Source organism: Crinia signifera, chromosome 3 (genome assembly GCF_055691185.1).
Source record: "Crinia signifera chromosome 3, ASM5569118v1, whole genome shotgun sequence".
In the NCBI taxonomy this organism is placed as follows: Eukaryota; Metazoa; Chordata; class Amphibia; order Anura; family Myobatrachidae; genus Crinia; species Crinia signifera.
The window spans coordinates 66,070,006-66,089,994 of NC_139219.1; positions in this window are offsets into that span (position 1 = coordinate 66,070,006).

The window sequence follows — 19,989 nt, forward strand, 5'->3', positions numbered from 1 at the left end:
TTTTGCAATTATCAGAGGTTACCTGTCACCTTTTGTGCGATGGAGGGAGACTGATCCAGATGTAGCCTCATTGACAGCACAGGAACCCCTGAATAACTTGGTTGTCACCGAGAAATATGGGTTTGTCCTCTGTACAGGTAATAGGTATATATGTAGTGTTCATTCTAGCACCCTGCTCCTTGCAGTTCTTCCTTCCTGTCTGGGGTGTCACTCTCTGCTATGGTGTTTCTAGGACAATCCGGTTTGTATCTCCGCATTGAGATACAAACCAGACTGTTCTTGAAGTACCACAGCAGACAGTGACACCCCAGGCAGGAAGGAAGAACTGCAAGGATTTTACATCGAGCAGGGTGCTAGAATGAACATTAATATGTAGTGCATGGTGTATCTGGGGTTAGCCTGTGAATCTCCCTGCCTGGTGGATTGGTATTTTGCGTTAACCACTAGAATTCTAAATGGAAAGCCAGCTAGGATGATGGTACAATGTTTATATTAAGTCATTGTGCCCCCCACAGTTGTAGAGACCGCTGTACAGTAATTGTCAGTTCTTAGAATCTGCCTGCAAGACAGCAGGGAAAGGGTTACAAGTTGAATGGAGATATACAGTACATGCAGTCAGATTTACAGAGTGAAGATTATTTCTACTCAGGATGATGTGAAAGAGAGGATTTCGCTCGTCATCTCCTCTGGAATTACAAAGGTGATGCCAGTAATGAATCATTGTAAAATTATGAACCGTATTCATCTTGCCTATCACCATTCAGACTGATTTAGAAGCTGACCAACTTCTCTTAAGTTCTTACCTGTATGTAAAGGGAAATGTTTTAAAGAAAAAAAAAATCTAATGTACCAGAAATTATTTTGTTCCTTAAATCACTTTATTTAATGACTGGACTGGAAAAGGGTCTCTTGTACTTGTGGACTATATGTGAAAATGAACATTCTGGGTTTGCGGCCTTCCTTCTACGAATAAGAAGGTTCTTAAGTGTGAATAGTCAATTCTGGATGTTCTATATTATGGATTCTCTTAGATGTTGTATATAGCAGTATATCTGTATATTACAAATTGTGTTCTTTATAATGAGGGTGTGCTATAAGAAATGCGGGTCCTTTAAAATTTTTCCTTTTGGTGCATTAATTGTAATATTTGTACAACAAAAAATGGACTTGAAATGCCCAACTTTACTGCTGACATATCAAATGTTTGTTTTTTGTTTTGTTTTTTAAAGATTTCCTGAAATTATTTGTGTTTTTTCCAAATTTCAATTGAATTTAATTAAAAGTACTTAAAATCATTTATTTGTGGCATTCTTCTACGTGTGAGTGAGATGGATGGAATGGAGATTTCCAGATGACTCTTGGAAAGGTACGCAACCCACCCAATCCCACTGCTGACATAAACAACAAATAGACACAGGAAATAAAGGCTTCATAGAGGGAAGAGTTTGTATCAGAGTCTGCAAAGGGGACTCCACTAGAGCACGATCCTGCCTCATCCCACTCTACACATATCCAATTCTCTCTGCACATGTTACATCTGCCGCCCCCCCCCCCTTGCAGTGCATATGGGTTTGTCCATTTGAGAAGGAATTTGCCTTTGCGAGTGAACCAGAATAAGGGCCACAGTGCATGGTTGCGCTGTAGAAATAAATCAAACATACTGATGAGTCCTCATCTATGCTGTCATGCCAACCAGCACCTCTTACTACGCCATGTCACATGAGAATCTTAATAACATTGGGCTAAAACGGGATGTTCCCACGTAAATCGGGACAGTTGGCAAGTATGAACTTGTATATATGTGTGCGACGGAGTCTATGAATCTGTACACATTATATTACAGTGCAGCAGCCGCAGCTTTTTACCCCATACGAAGTTCTGCTCCCTATACATGCTCACACGATTACAAGTGCAATGTGTCACATTAATCACCACAGTCTCCTTGTGCAGCCTAGTTGCATTTTCTTAGCATTAAGTTGCATTTTTGGCAAAAAAAAAAAAGATGGCAATGTTAGAAGAGCTGCACGAGTCCTAGCTGCTCACTCACTCCAGGCATCTCGCACCGCATGGCATATTGAGGCAAGATTTATTAATATGATTACCAGTTATTTACTGTATATAGCGCACACATATACCGCAGCGGGTACTCTTTACCTAGAAGGGCACCCACGATTTTGATCATAGGCATCTCAGGTAAAAAATCGCGTCGGTCGCATCGCATGCGACCAAAAAAATCACATGCGACCGACGCGATTACCACGATTTTACATAGGGAACAATATTAAATGGGTCAATTGACCCGATTTAACATAGGGAACAATGTTAAATGGCCCACAGACCCCAAATAGCCACCCTGGGCCCCCCCAATTGTTAACGCCACCCCACGATCAACGTGAACCCGAAGCGTGGCGAGCGGCGGCGGTACGCGTCCTCCGACCTTTTCATACCCCCACTATCTACGTCGGCGTGGAGTTGAGAATAGAAAGTGTGGCGAGCCATCGAGCCCGAAGCGTGGCGAGCGGACACGGACACCTGTGAAGCCTGTGTCCGCTGCGCTCGCCACGCTTCGGGTTCACGTTGATCGTGGGGTGGCGTTAACAATTGGGGGGACCCAGGGTGGCTATTTGGGGTCTGTGGGCCATGTTCCCTATGTTAAATCGGGTCAATTGACCCATTTAACATTGTTCCCTGTGTAAAATCGCGGTAATCGCGTCGGTCGCATCACATGCGATTTTTTTTGGTCGCATGCGATGCAACCGAGCAATTTACATTTTAAAACGCATTTCTATGTAAAAACGCGGGCATCGCATCGGTCGCATGCCATTATAATGGCATGCATTGCCCGCGATGGGCGCCCCTCTAGGTAAAGAGTACCCTGCAGCGCTTTACCGAGAATATTTGAACATTCACATCAGTCTCTGCCCCATTGGAGCTTACACTCTATAGTCTCTACCACATGTACACACATCCATGCTAGGGTTGATTTTTGTTGGGAGACAATTACCATACCAGTATATTTTTGGATTGTGGGAGAAAATCAGAGTATCCAGAGGAAACCCACGCACGGGGAGAACATACAAAGCCACACAGTTTGGGCCATGATGGAAATTGAACCCACAACCTCAGTGCTGTGAGGCAGTAATCCTAACCATTATACTGTCCTTGCTGCAGAAGGATACATCTTTAGATCTTGTTACAATAAAATCTATATCGAGCTGGGTAAAAAGTACATGACTCCATCTGCCTAGTAAGAAATGCATGGTAGTGAATGGTAAACCAGTGTGCTGTAGTAGTGAATAATAGGCATCTTGGCCAGAAAGTCACAAGCTGTGGCAAGTATCTCAGTCTTAAAGTGTGGAGAAATTTATCGCCCATGAGACAAAGGAGAAGGCATGTTCTGAACCATTCATAAAAATTAAACGCCCCAAAGGGTCCATTTGCAACTTATGAGTCAATAATGTATTATTAAGAGCAAACACTCCCCTGGAATAGGTATGGTATGAAAGGTGGAGTTAATAGACCCATAGATACACTCACGGTCGTTTAAGGGAGACAACACTCCAGTTAATTGAATATCCAGAAGACTATCTACAGCAGGCATGTCCAAACTGTGGCCCTCCAGCTCTTGTGAAACTTTACATCCCAGCATGCCTTGCTATAGGTTTAGCATTCTGTAACAGCAAAACTGTTGCAAGGCATGATGGGATTTGTAGTTTCACAACAGCTGGAGGGCTATAGTTTAGACATGCCTGATCTACATTATAATGGAGGCCTGGGCTCCAAGTTTTCTCAGAGCCATTTCATTTTATTATTTAGCCCCCACATGTATTCCAAGACAAGACCTTCAACATAGAGAGAAGTGGAAATGGAAATAATAACCTAGAGTGTCAAAACACCAGCCACCACTAGCCATACAATAAATTTGTAAGCTGGGTAAACACTGTGATGAACCAGACCAATATACTGCTTACATTAGCGCGGGTAGTACGTATGACCAATATATGCAAGTACATGCGATTGCTATTGATGTCAGGTTTGATGTGCTGAACTTAAAACATGACTATATCGCTAGCGTTCTGTAGTTTGCCTATGAAGGCCGAACATGAGTGTTCCTTTCTTAAGTAACATCATTCCAATGGCATTCGAATGCCTGTCGCTCCTGCCTTTATCCAATTAAAGTGTCCCGTCAGCCTCTGGTCGATAAGAAAGACAATAAAGTGGGGGTAACCAAAGAAAAACAAAATAACTTTTTCAGCATCTCCCAACCGACACATTCACCCCCATAAAGTACACGTAAACCCTAACTGTAACTATAATCTCTGAATCTCACTAACTAATAATAGGAAATACTGTATAAGGGGGAAGCAGCCACTGTAATATGTCCTAAGGACATGGTACAGCCATACCAGTAACAACATCTCCCTAAGCCATCACAATCTTCCTAAAAGTAAAAGAATCATCGTACATAACGAGGCTTTGCAATATCAAAACAAATAAATCACCAGGCCCAGAGGAAATTCATTCTAGGATTTTAATGGAACTGGTGCATACACACGGTGAGATTTATTTTCTATTACACCACTATTAGATCTGGGTAAGGGAGGAAATAGTAAAGCCACTAATTTACATTTTTACCAAATCAATTTCGTCTGGTATGGCACCAAGGGACTGGAGATTAGCGGTAGTAGTACCAATATTCAAAAAGGGAAAAAGAGATGACCCAGCGAACTTTAGACAGGTAATCTTAACATCAATCATGGGGAAATTATTTGAGGGAATTTTAAGAAATAAGATCCAGGACTTTTTGGAGAGGCATAGTATAATAAGTGGAAACCAGCATAGGTTCGTGCCTAACCAACCTAATAAGCTTTTATGAGGAGGTCTGTAAAAATTTAGATATTGGGAATGCATTAGAAATACTGTAGTCTACCTGGATTTTGCAAAGGACTTCAATACCATACCACACAAGAGCTTGATTAATAAAATGGAGGAGGTGGGACTAGGGGCAAAATTCTGTAGCTGGTTGAGGAGCTGGCTGCAGGATAGAGAACAGAGAGTGGTGGTTAATGGAAAATTTTCCGGTTAGATACCAGTACTAAGTAAGGTATCATAGGCATCTGTGCTTGGGCCTCTTCTATTAACTTATTCATTAAATAGAGGAGGAAGTACTCAGCAACTTATCCATCTTTGCAGATGACACAGGGTATGGATCATTGGATAGACCGCAACTAGTTGGGACAAGCATAAGGTCGACATGCTGGAAGGTCAACATGAGTTAGGTCGGCAGGTCATTAGTTTGACATGGGGAAGGTCGACAGTCCAAAGGTCAACATGGGGTTTTTCACTTTTTTTGTGCCAAGTTTCGACACAGTCAACATGGACACTGAAACGTAGCACCGCATCCCCTGGAGTGGCTCGCTGCGCTCATCCATTCTTCAGGCACACTATTTTATTCTCCCACCACGCCCTAGTGGATGGTAGGGCATGAAATACCGCATGTTGGCTCAAAAAAAAAGGTTAAAAACCCCATGTCGGCCTTTTGACTGTCAACCGAACCCATGTTGAACTTCCTGCATGTCGACCTTCAGTCCTGTCGACCTAATGCTTGTTGACCTAGTGACAGTATCCCATGACACAAAACTGTGTTGAGTGATTAGTACAGATAAGGATGTCTCCACATTACAAAGGAATCTAAATAAATTTGATGAGTTGGCAAACAATGGAAAATGCAGTTCAATGTAGATAAGATTATGCATCATGGGAGACATAACCAATGTGCCAAGTATAACTTAAATAGTGTAGAATTTGGTAAATCATATTTGGAAAAGAACCTGTGCGTCCAAATTGACAATAAACTGGGGTGCAGTGCTCAGTGTCTGGTAGCAGCAAATAAGATACTAGCCTGTACAAAAAGGGTGGGCTGCGGCACAAAAAAAGGTCAACACGGGAAGGCCGATCGCCGGAAGGTTGACAATGCAGAAGGTCGACACAGGTTTTTTTATTTTTTTCCCCACTGTGGTTCCAGAATAGGCGGTAGTTCATGCCCTAAAATCCACTAGGGCATGGAGGGAAATAGAATAGTGTGAGGAGCGTAGCGAGCGATGCGAGGGGCTCTGTAGACTTAATTTTCAGAACTAGACGTCTAGATCTAGACGCCTAAAAAAATACGTGTCAACCTTCTGCATTGTTGACCTTCCGCCGGTCAACCTAAAGACCCTGTTGACCTTCCGCTGTTGACCTAAGGATTGTCGACCTTTCTTGGGTTGTCAGAACGATCCATACCCAAAAAGGGACATGGAATATAGGGACGTCAATGTTATCTTACCATTGTACAGGGCACTTGTTAGACCTCATCTAGATTTTGGAGTGCAGTTCTGGTGTCCACACTACAAAAAATGAAATCGTAGAACTGGACAAAGTCCAGACAAGCGCAAACAAACTAATAAAAGGGATGGAGACTTTAGGCTACAGTATGAGGAAAGACTAACCAAATTGGGAATGTTCACACTAGAAAAGAGACGCCTAAGGGGTGACATGCTTAACGTGCACAAATACATTAAGGGTAATTACAACGATCTGTCAGACGGCCTATTTACTTTGAAATCAGTTATTAGGACATGAGGGCATGTACTTTAAGGTTTAGAACACGTAGAAGGAAGGGCTTTTTTTACGGTCAGGGCAGTAAAATTATGGAACTCTCTTCAATGTGAGTTGGAGTCGGCAGATACAATAACGTCATTTAAATTAAGGCTAGACAATAATTTATTAGATAAAAACATCCAGGGATATAGCCGGTAATCAAAGGTTGAACTTGATGGATGCAAGTCTTTTTTTTTCAACCTAAACTACTATGCAACTATGTCCCGGGCCTCCTACAAATAATACAAATGAAATGACCAGCCAGGTATAAGCACAGTATATAGTTCGCTATATGGAAATATAATTATTATTATTATTATTTTATTCATAAGGTGCCACAAGTGTTTTGCAGCGCCGTACAAAGGAACAGTACAGGGAGACAAAACTTACTGTAAATAAATAACAGAAATAGATTACAGGAAAAAATGAATGCCACAGTTCAATACACAATACAGCTTAAAGTAAGTAGTGAGGACTTGATACATACTACTAGGGCAGGGGCTGGCTGGCAACTTTTAGCCTAGGGGGCAAGTCCAGAGCACTGGCCCATACCCCCATCTCTCTGGAAGACTGAATGCTTGTGCGCGCCTATCATAAGGGGACATGGCCTGTACCTTGATGATTGTATTGTCTACCTGCAGATTGCACATTGTGATGCTAATTACACATTATGCCACTCACCTTGATGCCCATTGCACCCCATACTGTGATGGCAATTACCCAATGCTCCCCAAACCGTAATGCCCATTACACCGCACAATGTGATGTCCACAGTGCCAGATTTTCCCCCACAGTGCCAGAGACACATATACCTCCACAGTGCCAGATATTCCCCCCACAGTGCCAAATACACACATGCCCCCACAGTGCCAGATATGCCCCCACAGTGACAGATACACATATGCCCCCACAGTGCCAGATATTCCCCCACAGTGCTAAATACACATATGCCCCCACAGTGACAGATATGCCCCCACAGTGCCAGAGACACATATGCCCCCACAGTGCCAGATATTCCCCCCACAGTGCCAGATACACATATGCCCCCACGGTGCCAGAAACACATATGCCCCACAGTGCCAGAATTTCCCACCAGCAACTCACCATTGTTGCTGTCTCTTCATCTGCTGCTGGGCAGGGGGGGGGGGGGGGTCCGGTGGGGTCCGACAGCCCTCCTGCTCCCCCAGGCCACTTAGCCAGTCACTGGCTGCGGGCCACGCTGGATCACCATCCACCTCATCCAGGCAGCCCTCCTGCCCTGGCCGCGGCTTCCAGAACACGGCTGCGGCTACAGGAAAATGGCCGCCAGCCTCCTGTCCTCAGTGCAGGATGCCGGCGGCCATTTTCCTGTAGCCGCAGCCGTGTTCTGGAAGCCGCGGCCAGCGCAGGAGGGCTGCCTGGAGGAGGTGGATGGCTATCCAGGGTGGCCCGCAGCCAGTGACTGGCTAAGCGGCCCGGGGGGCACATGGCACCCTGACCACCGGCCCAGCCCGCCCCTGTATTAGGGGCTGGTAGTCAAAGATGTGTTTGAGAATGGGAGAGCTGTGAGTGAAACGTGAAAAGAAGAGGGCTTAGATGACAGGCGGGAAGAGGGCCCTGCTCTGAAGAGCTTACAATCTAGTAGGAAGGGGCAACAGATTACATGATGTGCAAGCAGGTGGGAGGTAGGTTGATGGCAGGTTGTAGGCAGGCAGAGATGGTCAACACGTGTGGCAGGGATCAGAGGACAAGCCTCAGGACTTAGTTATGCAGCCGAAGGGTACGCATTGATGAATAGGTGAGTTGAGTTTTCAGTGCCCGTTTGAAGCTTTGCACGGTTGGGGAGAGTCTAACGGAGCGAGGGAGTGCGTTCCACTGAGGGGTGCAGCACGGGCAAATTCCTGAACTTTAGCATGGGTCAGGGTGGCGGAGAGTCGACAATCACTGGTCGACCGAAGAGGTCGGGAGGGAGTATGAATGGAGATATATGGAGCAGTGGAATTAGAGACGACCCTGTATGTAAGTGTGAGGAGCTTGAAGAGGATTCTGTAGGGGAATGGAAGCCAGTGCAGATTTTGTTGAAGGGGAGTTGCTGCAGTGGATTGGTGTGAGAGGAAGATAAGCCTGGATGTGGACTTAACCCCTTGGGTGGTATGCCCATAAATTTTCCTCTAAAATAACTCAAGTCATGAGATGACGAGTGTATGGATGATAAGTTTAGTTGCTCTCTGGGAGAGGAAGGGCCTGATGCAGGCAATGTTGCATAACTGGAACCAACAAGAGTGGGCTAGAGCTTGGATGTGGGGTGCAAAGGAGAGGTAGGAGTCAAGAGTGACACCCAGGCAGCGGAGTTGGGCAACGGGGGAGATGACAGTGTTGTTAACAGTAATAGAGATATTAGTAGGGGGTGTAACTCTAGGTGGGGGAAAGATAATGAGTTCAGTTTTGTCCCTATTGAGCTTCAGTGAGTGCTTAGATATCCAGGAGGATATGCTTAGGGCCCTAGTCTAGTCCTGGTCAACCTGTGGCTCTCCAGCAAACTACGCATCCCAGCATGCCCTTACAAAGTTTAAGCGATTCCTAATGTAAACCATGGCAGGGCATGCTTGGACATGTAGGTTCACAACAGCTGGAGAGCCAAAGGTTGGCCTGGCCTGCTCTAGTAAGTTAGTAAGTAATGGCACCAAACATAGCATATGCACACCATGGCCTATGAAAGGCTTATCTGCACCCTAGGCAAAACTTTAACCTACAGCTCATACTTGCCTACTCTCCTGGAAGCTGCAGGAGGCTCCTGATTTTTAAGGTAGTCAATCGCGGCTTGAGTGTAGCTCTCCGACATTCTGCTCATTTCATAGTGAAGCAGGCAGGATTGTATGCTACTTGCTGGCGATCATGGGAGCTGCAGGAAAGGTTCAGGGCTAAATGATTGGATTGTATAATTTCCCCCCAGGAATCGCAGGTGTTTCCCTATGTTAGGGACCGGGCCTAATGACCAGGAGACTATAAGCCTCTCGGAGAGAAAATTCCACAGCCCACACCATCATTAAGTACAACAGCGTTCATAGATAATTAATTTTGTGATGCTGCCATTCAAAGTCTTAAGCAGGCAGTTACAATCATAGGATACGGAAGTTGTAAATACTGCAATGGTCTTTTACTTGGACAAACATGTTAATTACATTTCAAGCGACATTTTGGTTCAGGTAATAGAATAGCATCTTGGTCTTTTAAAGAGATTATATTTAAGATAAAAGTCTTCAGCTACACCACCGGAGGAAGCAGCTTGGTAGGGATCCAATGGGTTCTTTCAATAGCAAATTAAGGAGTGAACGTATGCTGACCAAATGTAGTAATCAACCAGGATTCCAAGAAGTGATCTGGATCAGAGCCCTCTGCCATATGAGAGTCCAAGTTGGTCAAATGACCGGCCGTTCTCTGATTGGCTGAGAGAGCTCTCAGCCAATCAGAGAACGGCCGGTCATTTGACCAATTTAAAATATAGACAGTACGAGTGGAGTGGAAGTGAGCGGTATGCGTATCCTTATGCATGTCCTTATATTAAGGAGTAGCGGACAGGAATTGTGCCCTTCCATGTCTGGCCGCTGGTTGTGTATTGTCTCCAGGGTTCCCACTTACACCTGTAGGTAGGGTGACAAACTCATCCCTTTAATCCGGGACACATATTAATTACACAGGTTCTGTGGCTGGCTTTCACCTGGTTTTAAACTGCCACACCTCAAGACTCCATTTCACCTGGTTTTAAACTGCCACAGAACCTGTGTAATTAATGTGTCCCGGATTAAAGGGATGAGTTGGTCACCCTACCTGTAGGATTAATGCCGCTGCTTCTTTCACACATGTCAGTGCAGGGCAGATGATCGCTGATGTCTGAGGTTAGCACGGGTAGCTCCCATTGGATTACTGCTCAGGCAAAAGCGCAATGAGACACTGATGACGCTGAAGACAGATCCATAAGTGACACAACATAGTTCTTCTCCATAGCAATGGTCTTCTTCTTCTGCCATCAAAATACTTTTTTTCATCTTCCGCCATTGCCAATATTATTTTCAAGTACCCCCAACTGGTCTGCAGAGTACCCCCAGGGGTACTAGTACCCCAGGTTGGGAACGACTGATCTAACTAATGAACACATTTTTAATAGATACTAAAATGGTTACAATGAACATTAAAATAACAATAGTAAATTATTCTAACACACCAACATATATTTTGTTGAAGATCTATAGCCACAGAGATCAATAATCATGAGATTGGCAACGTAGAAATAATCAAATAACACTGCAGAGCGCTACCACAAAATGGCAGACTTTCAAACAGGACGGGCACGCCATTGAACAAGGAGGACTTATACAGCATCTTCACCATCCAATTGCCGTTATATATGCGAGAATGACTTGCTAAGCAGCTACAAAGGATCTGGATTGCTGATTTGGTACAGTTCACCTCATGCTGGGCATTATAACGGATAATACATGCACTATCATGTATGCATTTTATTATACATACATACATCCACATCACTTGGCAATAACACCTTTATGATGCACCAAACTTACTATAATTGTGCCATTAGTTTACATCATTAGAGCAGTTAAAATTCTCTTTAATTTATGAGAAATACTAAATTTTATGTCAGATTGATGAACTTTTATAACAATTGATCAAATAATTCTATATATCTCAAACTAGCCGAATGGTGTATTTTATTTATGTGTGAACCCCAGCGCTGTTTTTTTGTTTTGTTTTTTTTGTTCTTAAATTAATAATGTATCCAATTAACACATGTTCTAATAGATACTGAAATGATAACAATGTTCCAAGACCAACATTAAGTAATAATAACAGTCTTAAACAATAATAAATTATTTCGAAGTACCAACATTTTGTTTAAGATCTATGACCACAGATATCAGTAACCAAGAGATTGACAACATAGAAATAATCAAATAACACTGCCAAGATAGTGTTTTGATAGAATTAATGGAACTATCCCTGTTAGCAGCAGTTTATCTACAGTCTAGTAAGTTATGAAGCATACTGTAGTAGTACGTTTATTTATAAGGCGCCACAAAGTGTCCGCAGCGCCGTACATAGCAAACAAAAAAATCAAATTACAAGGTAACGTACAGGGTGTGTTGATAAAATACAGCATAAATAGGGGTATAGCTGGTAGAACTAAAATCAGCATCAGTTCAGAAGTAGGTGTCAAAATTGTCGAGACTGAAGATGAAGTAGAGGAAGGGAAGAACAGGACAGGAGCACAGGTGAGGTAAAGTGGTAGGGTGAGTACGTGAGGAAGGAGGGCCCTACTCATAAGAGTTAACATACTAAAAGGAGGTGGGTGGACGAACGAAAAACAATAGGATAAGTAGGAACGGATAGAGGATCAAAAGCTGTTAGGAGGAGGGATAGACTACTCGAAAAAAGTGGGTTTTGAGGGAGCGCTTGAAGGAGGTAAGGGAATCACAAAGCCTGATGGGTGGCGGGCGGTTGTTCCAGTCCGGTGGGGCAGCGCGAGAGAAGTCTTGGACACGGGAGTGGGAGGAGGTGATTAGGTGAGAGGACAGTCGGCGGTCAGCGATGGAGCGAAGAGGACGGGAGGGAGTGTGGATAGAGATCAGTGAAGAGAGGTAAGGAGCGATGGATGAGGAGAGAGCCTTGTAGGTGGTGGTGAGGAGTTTAAAGAGAACTCGGAAAGGAATGGGGAGCCAGTGAAGAGATAGACAGAGGAGGAAGGCGGAGGTAGAGGAAGATGAGCCTAGCAGCAGCGTTAAGAATGGATTGGAGAGGTGCGAGGCGGGTGAGAGGTAGCCCAGAGAGAAGGATGTTGCAGTAGTCACGGCGGGAGATGACAAGAGAGTGAATGAGAATTTTGGTCGCGTCAGTGGAGAGGAATGGTCTGATGCGTGAGATGTTGCGTAGGTGAAAGCAGCAAGACTGTGAGAGCACGAATGTGGGGAGTGAAAGAGAGGGAGGAGTCAATGATGACACCGAGGCAGCGCGTTTGGTCGGTGGAGGTGATCTCGGTTTCACCAATGCTGATGGAGATAGTGGGAGAAGAGGGGATGTTCGGGGGATGGAAGATTTCTCATCTTCAGTTTTAGCCATGTTTAGTTTCAGGAAGCGTTGGGTCATTCAGGCTGAGATGGCCGTGAGGCATTCGGAGACCTTGGACAGGAGTGATGGGGATAGGTCGGGGGAGGAGAGATAGATTAGGGTATCCTCAGCATAAAGGTGGTAATGGAAACCATAGGAGCTGATGAGGGTGCCCAGAGAGGTGGTGTAGAGGGAGAAGTGGAGAGGGCCAAGGACTGACCCTTGGGGAACAACGACTGGCTGCGGGGAAGTAGGAGAGGTGGAGATGGAGAAGGAGCCATCGGAGAGGTATGAGGTGAACCAGGAGAAGACCGTGCCAGTGATGCCAAAGGAGCGGAGAGTGTTGAGCAGGAGAGGGTGGTCAGCAGATGATGAACTCAGTGCCCATTTATAAAGATCCTCTGGGATCGCTGATTGAAATACAGATTCATTTGTGGTAAAATCCGATTGGTCTAGTGATGTTGGTAAGTTGCTAGGAACAACAGCAAAGGAATGAGTGCGGACATCAATGGCAATGGGAACTTTATCAACCAGAATCTGGTCTGTTTTATCCGATGGGTAAATTGGTACTAATTGCCGACCAAGCGCTACAGAACGTGTACGGATAATAAATTAATTTTCTATTTCTATGGCAATGACAGGGCCAAATAAAATGTAAAAAGAACAATGATGTGATTTTTGAAGTACAGATATAATTTATATCTCAGAGTGGGGCACAGTGATTCATATTTAATCCTTGATTAATAATTGTATTATTTCCTGTCTCTATAAGCAGCGGCAATATACAGAGTCAGGGCCATCTTAATGCATGGGCTTACTGGGCAGCTGCCCTAGGGCCCCACAATTTTAGGGGGCCTTCCTGCAGTGGTTTGCTGGTGCCTCCGGAATTACTTGTGAGGCTAGTAGAGATTGCTGCCTGGCTGCTGCTATTATGAATGACACAAAATCAGAGCTGCTGGGAAACATTCTCACATTGCACAGAATAACAGATTTACGTTTGCCTCTTCTACTCCAAATAGCTGTTACTAATAGAAAAATCCATAATGATTCTCATGAGGGTTAACAAATGGAATAGTAATTTGGCTAGAAATATATATAGAATATACATTATACACTTCTGAGTTAGTGCTTAATAGATAAAAGGAACAATATCTTGGTCCCATATTAACTATCACTTTATCCTATGTCTAGTGTGACAGGATGGAGCTAGCCAGCTGCCCGCATATTGTTTGGGGTTGTAGAGATTGGCCTCAAGGGTAAAGGATGGTCCATGTTCAAGGGAAAACATTGACCCATTCATTCCATCAATCTGTAGCTATCTGTTTGCTGTGAAAAAAACCCAAAAATCAAATCTCCCAGACTTGCAGGCAAGGGCCCCATTAATCATTCTGAAAATCTCAATATGCATCTGGGATGAAAAAAAAAAATAGGAACGTTGTATATTTATTTTAGATGTTGAACTTCTCTCTGAGACTTAGGATTCTACCACCTCTTATCTTTTCCACATACAGTATGCTGGGAGTGTCCTGAAGTAAAACCCATTGGTGTTTAATAAACACTAGGAAATTAAGGCCCTGCTCACACTTCCCTGAGGTGAGAAGTCACAGCCGATCCCCCTTGAACTACCCGGCAGCCTCCCTGGTGGCATGCAAGTGCTGCCGGAGGCTGTGAAACCTGATAGTTCCTACGTGCTTCACTTGTGAGCTAGGTGCTCCGATCCGATGTGCACAGGACCACGCATCTCATAGGATCTAAAACACGTGCGATTTGCCCAATTTCACCTGATTTCTCTGGCCGATGCATCCGAATCGTGTGAAATTGGGCAAAATTGCGTAAGTGTATGGCCAATTTTAGAAAGTGGCACTGGTTTTTAAAGTTTCCTTTACAGCAAATCTGTTCCGTAAACTTCTACCTTTCCTGTTCAGTTGTAATTGCTGCTGTTGTGAACTGAAAGCATCTAACAGCAGCGCCGTGTCAGCTGTGAAGTGACACGCCACATGGGCTAACAGACCAATTACTTCTGAGTGCTGAAGCTCGTAAATGCAAAAATTATCTGTCCATGGCTGTATGGATTGTGGGAGCTTTATGTCTTGGGTTTTCACACCTGACCAGCCATATGCAAGCATTGGATCACCGCGTACTATGCCCAACTATGGCTGGAAGGATATAAGGCACACCACTGGACTGTGGAGCAGCAGAAACCTCCTAACTGACATACTGGATTTGGCAGATGCCAGTGGAAAATTTAATGCACTGTAATGTTTGGTAGAGAAAGATCTAGTCTGGGGCTCTCATGATTTGACCAGTGAAGGGAAATCCTAGTGCTGCTGCATATATTATATCCTAGAGAACTGTATACCTCCAATGTGTGGCGCCAGTTTAGGGCAAGTCCTCTTGTCAGCATGTCAATGCCCCTGTGCACCAAGCAAGGTCTATCAAAAATGGTTTTGAATGGGAAAACTTGACTGGCCTGTACTCTGCAGGAGTAGATGCAGTAGCACTGCTAGAAGTCAGGCTGTGCTGGAGCTGTTAATAGCACTTGGTCTGGAGACAAAAACATCCATCAGGAGGTTTGACAATTGAAGCACTGACAGGGTGCAGGCGTTTTTCCAACATTCTTATACCTGCAGGTAGAAGGAGTATTGGCTGGACAATATCCAGGAAGCAAGATGCAGTGGATAGGCTGAGAAAGTCCATGTGATACTGGCAAACATAGCTGCACTAGATCTCACACAGGTAAGAGTACTACAGGTGCTAATTAGTAGCAATGCACAGGAATACACAGAACTGAAGAGCAGACATGTAGGGTTACCACCTCATCCCTTTAATTCCGGACACATTAATTACACAGGTTCTGTGGCTTGCTGACATCAAGAGTCTATTTCACCTGGTTTTAAACTGCCACAGACCCTGTGTAATTAATATGTGTCCGGAATTAAAGGGATGAGATGTTAACCCTACAGACATGACAGGCCAGATATACCGGATTTAGGCAGGATTGTGACAAGGAGAGGTAGATTTGAGTGACATCAGCATAGAGGTGGTATTGGAGGCCGAATGAGTTAATGAATGCACCCAGGGAAAGAGGTGTACAGGGAGAACAGAAGGAGGCCAATGATGGAGCCCTGAGGACACCAACAGGAAGTATGGAAGGTGGTGGCAGAGACTGAGAAGGAACGGTTGGTGAGGTAAGAGGTAAACTATTCAAGGATAGTGCCACAGAGTGTGTGGAGGAGGAGAGGGTGATCCATAGTGTCAAAGGCAGCATAGAGGTCCAGAAGGATAAGCAGAGAGAAGTGGCCCCTGGATTTGGCTGACAGCGGGTCATTGGTGACTTTCACCTGGGCGGTCTCAGTGGAGCAGAGTGAACGAAAGCCAGATTGGAAGTGATCAAGGATGGAGTGGTCAGAGGTAACCGGCGAGACCCCTGTAATCCAGATGTTCAAGTCGTTTGGAGGCGAATGGGAGAAGAAAGATAGGGCGGTAGCTAGTGGGAGATAAAGGATCCAGGTTGGGTTTTTTAAGAATACGTGAGATCAGAGCATGTTTGAATGGTGAGGGAAAGATGCCAATAGAAAGTGATTGGTTGAATAGGTGAGCAAGGTGGGAGCAGCCAGTGGGGGAGAGGGATCTGAGGAGATGGGAGGGTAGGGGTTCCAAGTGGCAGGTGGATGGGGAGAGGATGAGATGAGGGAGTGGACTTCCTCATATGTAGGGGGGCAGAAGGAGGACAGTTGGAGGGAGAGGATGGGGTGGGTGGGCAGCAGACGGGGGAATGGGAGGAGAGATTATGTCAGATTATCTCCATTTTAAAGAGGAAGAAGGAGGTAAAGTCAGTGGCAGTGAGGGATGATGGGTGGGGAAGGGCGAAGAAGAGTGTTGAAAGTTTCAAAGAGACAGCTGGGACTGGAGGACTGAGAAGAGATGAGTGATTGGAAAAAGATTGCTTGGCGAGGGAGAGAGCAGCGCTGTAGGAGGAGAATAAACCTGAAATGAAGGAAGTCTGCCAGAGAATGAGATTTCCTCCAGAGGCGTTCAGCAGAGCGTGCACATTTTTGTATACAATCATGTTAGTTTGGTGTGCCAGGGTTGGGGCTTAGGGTGTATGGGGCCACATAGCCGAGAGCAGGGTTTAGAGAAGAGTTATAGAAGGTTGGGGCAGGTCATGGTGGAAAGAGGAGAGAGGAAAGTCTCCAGTGATGAGAGGATAGTAGGGTCAAGAGAACCGAGATTGTTTCTGGTGGTGGTGGGTTTGGGTATTGAGGGCAGAGGGGAGGATGAGAGGGTGATCCTACTTGGAGAAGAGGACAGGCCCTCAAAGGGAATCCATAGGTATATACACGTATAGTGTGTGTGATTGTAGTATGAAATAAAGTTGTACTTTTTTTGGGGGGTGCACATTTTATTTAATTATTTGCATTGTTGAAGAACTACAAGTACCAGCGAACCCTTTCATTCCCTGCATGCTGGGACTTGTAGTTCCACAAAATTGCATAATAGTTTAATCTTTTTTTTACACAGTACAATTAGCCCGGTGCCCACAACCCAGTTGCTCGCCAATCTAAGACACTCTCTGGTGTCTCAGATTTGCAGCTACCTTGTTCGGGAAGAGGGAGGGCAGTGATGTAAGCTGCCCACCCCCGGCACCCGCTTCACGGGTGAATTACCATGGAAACACCCAGCGTTTTCATGGAGACGCCCATGAAACACTGGGCATTCCCATGGGTGCGACTGCAGTCTGCGGCCATATGCCCCCCCCCACCCGCACTGATTTATGCGAACGGGCCGGCGACTACACAAATTGCCACGTCCGATGGCACAGATGGCCTGCACATAGCTCAACGATGAGGATGAATCAGAATGACCTCCTCAGCACCAACAATAACCACCCTCCCCTCTTCATGTCCTCCATTCAATCTCAGTCTGACTTGCGTAGACCTACTGTAGTCACTGAGAATATTGAACTTTGAAGCTCAATAAAGCTGTGTACTGTAACCAATGAAATGGTCAGGATTCGCTATGAGGAAATAATCGACATTAGATCCGGCAGGAGCAATTAAGATACAGGACCCCCTATTGCTGCTTGTAGCACTTCACTTCAAAGTTGGCTCTGTTGTGAGCGAGGTTTACGGCCATTAGGTTGATATGCATTGGGTCGACCACTGAAGGGCGACATGGCTTAGGCCAACACAAGAATGGTTACGTTCAACAGGGTTGGAAGGTTGACCCAAGCAAGAGGTCGACAATGGCTAGGTTGACAAAAAAGTGAAAAATCTCATGTCGACCTTTTCACTGGCGACCTAACCATTGTTGACATAATGCTTATGTCGACCTTCCTACCCTGTCGACCTTAGCCATGTCCACCTATTTCATGTGTCGACCTAAGCCATGTTGAGAAGGTCACAATAAGGAAGTTCAGCATGGAGCGAGACTTGGGAAGGGTATGAAGGCTGAGAGGAAAACTACACTGGGTAATTTGTGCTGCTCTCTCAAACAGACTTATGATATGTGGCTGATACATTTGATAAACCGTCCCCAAATAATGTATACGTATAATTGTCCAGGGCTCCCAAGCCTAACCAGCCCCAGGAAATGCATGGGAGAGCTCTACTCTAGCATGGAAGACTACAACGTTCCAATAAATGAGACATACATATGAGCAAGTACCTAAAGGTCTAGCCATTAAAGCTATAGCTACCATACAGCGATCTACGGCACATTCCATATTTAGTTATAATGGGGCAGATGTATTAAGCCTGGAGAAGAGATAAACTGGAGATAAAGTGGAGATAACATGGAAGAGATAACGCCAGCCAATCAGCTGTGTTTGAAATATGACAGTTGGGATCTGATTGGCTGGTGCGTTATCTCCTTCCACTTTATCTCCAGTTTATCTCTTCACCAGGCTTAATACATCTGCCCCAGTGTTCTTGACTTCCCTCCCCTTCTCTTTTGTGGAATAGCAAAGTCTCTCAAGGTATCTACTGCTGTTTCTTGGACATACGACTAATTTACAAGTGTTTTTCCCCCAGTGGCCAGAGCTGAGCACCAGGAACATACAACGTCATGCTCTCATGGGATGCATAGTCTGCTTGTTCTTTTACCTGGAAACCCTCCATCATACACCTCTATCCACGGCAGAACATAATCCTTGTTAAAGTGAACAAAATATTCATATTTACATTTAAGTACTTTATTCACCTAGAAACGGGGCTGTGGGTGTTTGTTTTGTTTTTTAGTTCTGGTTTCAGCTACTTATACACAGCCACAGTGAGAGAAATTTACTAATATGGGAGTTCTATTTCACATGGGATGTTGCTATGGGCAATCAGACAGAATATACTTATTTATTTAGCACCTTCTAGAAGATAATAGAATCTAATTGGTTGCCCATAGCAACATCCCATGTTAAATACTGTAGAACTCCCATCTTAGTAAATTTCCCCCCAGTCATTTCCCTTAAATGTGTTAAATACATTGTACCATAGTTATACCAATGCATTTCCAGTAGCAGAAATAGGGCGGGATGTTCAAACATGGAAATGCGGTAAAAATCCTGTTGTTGGGTTTTTTTTTACCACATTTTCATATATGCACTAAAAACCCGCATGCCAGGTTACCGCTGTGGGGGGGGGGGGGGGGGGGGGTAGGGGGGGAGTTTCGCCAGCTGAAGCTTACAGGCTTCTTTTTGCGACCCCCGCTGCCCAACACCACTTCCCCTCACCTGATGTCCGGGCAGCCTTCTGCTGTTCTGCCCAGACCAGTGACCTCCTCCTTCCTAGCACCGTACTTCCCCTTCCAAGTGCAGGGAGGAGGAGCCGGCAGAGTCCCTGCAGTAAACAGCCAGGAACAGAAGCAGGGGGAGAGCTGCTGGGGACCCGCTGACACGTCGCCGGCTGCTTCGCAGCTCTTAATGCAAGAGCTGTCCTTTGCGATAATAATCGCATATCTTAGTGCATAGATGCGGTAGTCGGCGAAGTGGGGTGGCGGCTGTTAGTGCATTCCCACATAGACTTTTCATTCAATATTTTTATACAAAAAAAAAAGTAAATGTGTTATTCATATATGATGGTGATAAATTGGTAGGATATATTTAATTTGTCACAATTTTTAAATGTCCCCCTGTAGCACGCTGTGCTGCAAATATAAATGTGTATTTATGCGCCTGATTATGTCTGACATAAGCTCAACGTATGACAGCGTGCCATGAGTGAGTCATCAAGGAAAGAACCCCAGTCCAGTTCTCCCTCT